We start from the raw sequence: 5667 nt of genomic DNA on the forward strand, positions 1-5667 counted from the left end.
GGACTTAAGTGGTCATTAGAAGGAAAAGTGAAAAGACTAAACTACCCTCACAACCTCGCAAATCACCATGCAATCCAACACCCTCTGACAACATCATCACTCACCACCCCATTCGGCCAATACAATTTTCTCCACTCCAACACACAACCTCCCAAACACTCAACCTCTCCCTCACCGCAAATCACCTCCACCTTATCTCAGCTTCAACCACAGCTTTTACTTCGCCTTGTTATCATCGACGAAGTGCGAGAGAGGGAGTTGCATTCTAAAATCTGCAATTCGAAAGGAAAGAAAAGGAAGGAAACCGAGAGAAACTAGCCTTATTTGTTCTTGTCTGCCACTAACCACCGAAAAGAAACAATCTTGTCATTCCTAAGCAATAAGACCCAACCACAAACACCACAGCTGCAACCCCTGAGCCAGACCAGCCACAGCAAGTGCGATAGCAGCCAAGAGGAGAGAAAAAAAATTGCAGAACCTTATTGCGTGAGCTAAGCTTCAAACCAAGGTAATTTCCGGCTTTAGAGTAGCTGATTTTGGGTAGATGATGCTGTTATAAGCTTGCATGTGATGTTCAAGCTCTTGGATGATGGATTAAAGTATCGGAAATCCTGAATCTTACAAATGGGGAACTGCCGAGAGTTGAGTGGGAAATTTGCAGCTTTGATTCGATAACCTGGGATAATCTGAGCAGGAATTTGGGATTAACTAAGTAAAAACAAGGAGATTAAGACTTGCATGTCGTGTTTATGTGCGTTGATGGGATTAAGAGCAAGAAAAAAATCTGTTTTGGTGAAAATAGAATGTGCCGTGAGATGATTCAGAATTTCAGCTTTAATCTTGTTTAAATTGGAGTAATATGAACTTATAGCTATGATTAACTAGTTAATAACTAGGTGTGTAAGTCTGGCATGAGGCTAATCCGTTCGGCTAAAGAAGAAAAAATATATATATATAATAAGAGGAAACAAGAAATCTGTCGCATGCTAGCTTAGCCGAGGAAGAGCTGCACAAATTTCTGGATTTTGGGATGTTTATAACTGTTGTTTGAATTTAATCTTGAACTGGAAATGTTAATTATCTAGCTAAGTGTTTGCATGTTAAAATAGAATACTTAAAACACTGTTTTAGCCGAGGAAAAATTGGATCCAAGACTATTGAACTGCTGGAAATTTTGTTTAGCCGAGGACAGATTTACTGTGGTGGATCTATTTGCTAAAATTACATGTTATTCGTTTTATTTCACGTTGGGAAAATTTTGATGGTGGGCTCTTTGAACTCCCACCCTTGAATTGATGGTTGATGAAATGTTTGATGATGGATATAATGCTAGTTTAGTGTTTAAATAGCTAGATTAATGATATCTAGCTAGTCTAGACTTCAAGGGATGCATAGTTCAAAAATGTTCAGTTTTACCCTGTTTTAATCGCACCCCTTTTTGTAGAATTTTGAGGGTTTCATGACTCGTATATTATGTTTATATGTTGAATATGTGGTGTACAAAGTTTCATTGAAAAATATTGAGATTTGGTTGGTCGAATAAAATGATTTCACAAAGCTAGTAAATCTGGAACTGTTTCCGTAATACTCTGACGAGCTTTCGTATTTCGGCTATAAATCTGTGCTCCGATGTCGAAATTAAGTGCCGTCAGCGGCATTTGAAACTAGACATCCCAGCCTTTCCGACGGTATAAAATGTACATTCTGGTTCCATGTGTGTGAGCCGAACCAACCATTTTAAGTCAGCTGTCCTGTTTCTCTGTTTTACAAGAACAAAATGATGAGGCTGCAACTTGTGGCTCGAATTCGAGCTAGTTGTGTGCCGAATTTCAAAGTGATTTCTTCTGTGAAATTATAGCTCTATGAATGTGTTTTCCAACGCCATAAACCATGCTAAATTCCTAGTTAATTTGAGTGATCTATGATCAAAATTGGAAACCTGCTCTGTCCTTGAAAACCCTGATTTTTAGGCAGATTTGATGCAAGGCTCGGTATAGACCTGCAAATTAAATCTCTTGGTGTTAATCACCACAAATGTTGTTCTGGAATGACCCTTAAACCTTTTCTATGCAAATGAACCATGTTTAGAGGATTTTCCTTGGTCAAAAGCTTAGAAAAGGAAATTTTCACATACAAGGCAGCTTTGCCTTAAAAATTTTGGAAACTTGAGTGATTTTGTTAAGTGACTTCCCGTGAATATTTTTCTATGAAATTTGGTAGAGGGACAACCCTTATATGGTAGTATTATACTGCTAATTTTGGTGTTATTCTGAGACCGTTTCATGGGTCAAATAAATTACCAAAGTTCATGACTCGAGCTTGAAAAACCCATGTTTCATAAGGGAATCTTGGTAACTTTGAGTTGCCATATCTTAATATTCAAAACTCCGTTTCTCATTCCGTGTGTTTTTTTATACTCTTGGATTGTGACTCTAAAAGAGTACCAAATTTCAAAAGCTAGTTCCAAACAAGTGAATTTTGCCGAACTTCCAAAGTTGGCCAAAAACCAACTTAAATCTGTTTTGGTAATTCAAGTTACCAACTTTGAGTCGAAAATTTGAGTGCCTTTCACTTACACTCGTGGAAAAATGTCTTCTAGGAACTTTTAGTACTCTGGAAGTAGTTTCCAATGGTACCAAGTTTTCCAATTTTGGACCTACTCAGTGCAAGACCTGATTTTTCTAAGTTTGACGTGCAAAGCTGAATTTTGCCGATTTCTTAGAAAATGAAATTTTGAAAAAACTCGTTATTCCTTCTTGATGATAATTGGTCGCTTTAAACTTGATTTCATGAAGGAAATTATTTTTCCTTGTGTTAATAAAACCTCACTTTTGAACCTTTATTTGGAGTGGCTAAGGTTCTTGATTTGAGGTAGTGACAAGTCTAGATGAGTGTAACTCCTTCCTTGATTAATGCGTGATTATGAGTGAAAAATACTTGTCAATTGCTTCAGGTGCTCAAGCTAGTCTTGAAGAGAATCCCGGAGAGGACAACTAACGATTCTCTCGCTCAATTACTCTTGAATTGTGAGTGTCAAGTGCATGACTTGTCGTGTTTACTTGATTTACCTGCTTATATACGTGAATATCACTTGATGGGACGAGTGTGTACTTTATCGCACTCGCTCTCCTTTACTTGAACTTTACTTGTATTAACTTGGTTTTCAAAGTCGATTTGAGTGAACCTCGTCGGCTAAAATATACCCGTTTTCGTGTACATGTCGTGTTGTCGTGCGTGTTGTGCTTGCTGTGCGTGTCGTGCGTGACATGTTGTCGGGTGGAGTGAAACTCCTCGACTTATGGGGACGCCCAAATTCTCTTAGCCAATCTTGCAACTCGAGCCGGCATGGGCTTGGTTGAGAAGCTTGATAAGCCAAGGGAACAACAAAACATAACTTGATCTTTTGAGATCTTGTTCGGCATACTCATGGAGTATCGCCCTTTTCGTATGTATTCAAAAATCAAAACTTGATCTCTTGAGGTCTCGTTCGGCATACTCAACGAGTATCACCCTTTTCGTGCGTGTTTGGTTACGGATCCGAGAGGGTGGATTGTTGGCCGGAGGAAGTAATAAGGGAAGTTTCTAAGGATATAATACCCACCCGGATGACGGAGGGTCATTGTGAGGGGGTATCGGATCGAGCCGTGGCGAAGCAAGTGGAAAATAGCTCCTGAGAGCTCCTATATCCTTGAATTGTTTCTGTTTACTTGCCTCGCTTGAATTGTAAATTACTTGAACCTTATTGTTCTACTTGAACAACATGCGTGCATGTGTGTTTTCTTGGCCTCACGAGCGATTGGCTCACCGTGTATATTTGTTTTCCTTGACAGGTTCTGGAAATTGAGAGCTTTACAATTTACTTAGACTTTCTTATGGATGTAAATGAATACTATGACTTCGCTTTGCGGTTGGTAATGTCTAATGTTACTTATGTCATGCATCGGATTGGAGATACGCTAAGCTAGGTGTACTTGATGCTTTGGATTGCCACTTGAAGCTGGAAAAGTGCAATCCCTGATTCAGATATTCGGCTTGTATGTTCGTATTTATGTTGTATGAACTTGTATGTTTGGAAGGGTATGACTTTAGACTTGGGTTGTAACGCGTAAGGTTCTTAAGAGTCGACGATTGGCTATATTGAAATGCTGTTATCTCTGAAGTTAATGTGGTTTGGTTATTGACCATTTTGGAGGAAAGCGATATTGTAATAGATTAGGTTATTCTTCGGAAGGGTTTTTGGCTAGATTTCTTGCGTGAGTCCTGGCGAGAGTTGGGCAGGCGTCCCGCAGATACCCCTTGGTTCGCCTTGGGGAGAAGTGGGGCCGTCACAACAGAACCCATTGAACACAGGAAAAAACATTTAAGTTCAAACCAAGATAAGAGCAATGGTGCTAACTTCATGAGGTCTGTCCACTGATGCTCCTGCCATACGAAGGGGTGTGCTATCTACTAGGCATATCTCAATTTGGCGATCAATGAAACACAGTAAGAGAATCTCAGAATATAACTCCTGTAGGAATTGAAACTCCTCTTGAAGCTCTCCCTATCTCGTTTAGGCGTGAAGCTCTTAATGAAGATCCTCCAAAATCTGCCACTCCCTCATCTATTTTTGTTAAAACAAATAAATATAGAAAAGTGTTAAACTCCCCCTGTACAAGATTCTCCAAGCGCTCGCTCTTGCTCATTTATTATTTTTTAAATTGAGTAGGGAAATTTGTTAGATGAACAAAATTTGGAGGTAATACAACTAAGTTTCCAGTATGAAAAACCTATAGAGAGGAGCAAGAGGTTAAAACAATAAAACCAAAAGAAGAGCAAAATTGGTAACTTGAGGTTAACAACTTTCTTCTTTTCTTTATCTTTTTATGTTTTTGATTGAAGTTTTCTTTGCTTAATATTGGTGGATTTTAAAAGTAAAAGACAATAATAATAAGGATTTTGAAATTCAGTTAGGTTGCAAGTATGACAGAACACATAGAACAAAGGAAAAAACATTTAAGTTCAAACCAAGATTAGAGCAATGGTGCTAACCTTATGAGGTGTGTCCACTGATGCTTCCGCCATACGATGGTGTGTGCTATATTCTAGGCACATCTCAATTTGGCGATCAATGAAACACAGGAACAGGATCTCAGAATATAACTCCTGTAGGAATTGGTGCTCCTCTTGAAGCTCTCTCTGTCTCTCGTCTGAGCGTGAAGCTCTTCATGAAGATCCTCGAAAATCTGCCTCTCCCTCATCTATTTTTGTTAAAACAAATAAATACAGAAAAGTTTGTTAAACTCCTCTTGTACAAGATCCTTCATGAGCTCGCTCTCGCTCATCTATTTTTTTTTTCAACTAAGCAGGGAAATGTGTTAGGGGAACAAAATTTTGAGGAAATCCAACTAAATTTCCACTGTGAAAAACCCATAGAAAGGTGCAAAAGGTTAAAACAATCAAACCAAAACAATAGCAAAGCTGGCAACCTGAGGTTAACAGCTTCATTCTTTTCTTCATTTTTTATGTTTATGATTCAACTTTTCTTTGCTTAATTCTGGTGGGTTTTAAAAGTAAAAAGCAATAATAAATAAAGATTTCGAAATTCAGCTAGGTTGTAAGTATGACAGAACCCATCGAACAGAAAAAGAAACAATTAAGTTCAAACCATGATAAAAGCAATGGTGC

General features: G+C 38.5%; 1 long non-coding RNA gene across 1 annotated transcript; it reads left to right on the forward strand.

Moving 5' to 3' along the window:
* Positions 1–448: 448 nt before the first annotated feature.
* Positions 449–2987, forward strand: LOC140004991 (uncharacterized). The gene is made up of 2 exons (XR_011812811.1): positions 449–508; positions 2954–2987. It is a non-coding gene; the product is annotated as an uncharacterized lncRNA (long non-coding RNA).
* Positions 2988–5667: the final 2680 nt, after the last annotated feature.

The sequence above is a fragment of the Coffea arabica genome, chromosome 4c, assembly GCF_036785885.1.
Source record: "Coffea arabica cultivar ET-39 chromosome 4c, Coffea Arabica ET-39 HiFi, whole genome shotgun sequence".
NCBI lineage: Eukaryota > Viridiplantae > Streptophyta > Magnoliopsida > Gentianales > Rubiaceae > Coffea > Coffea arabica.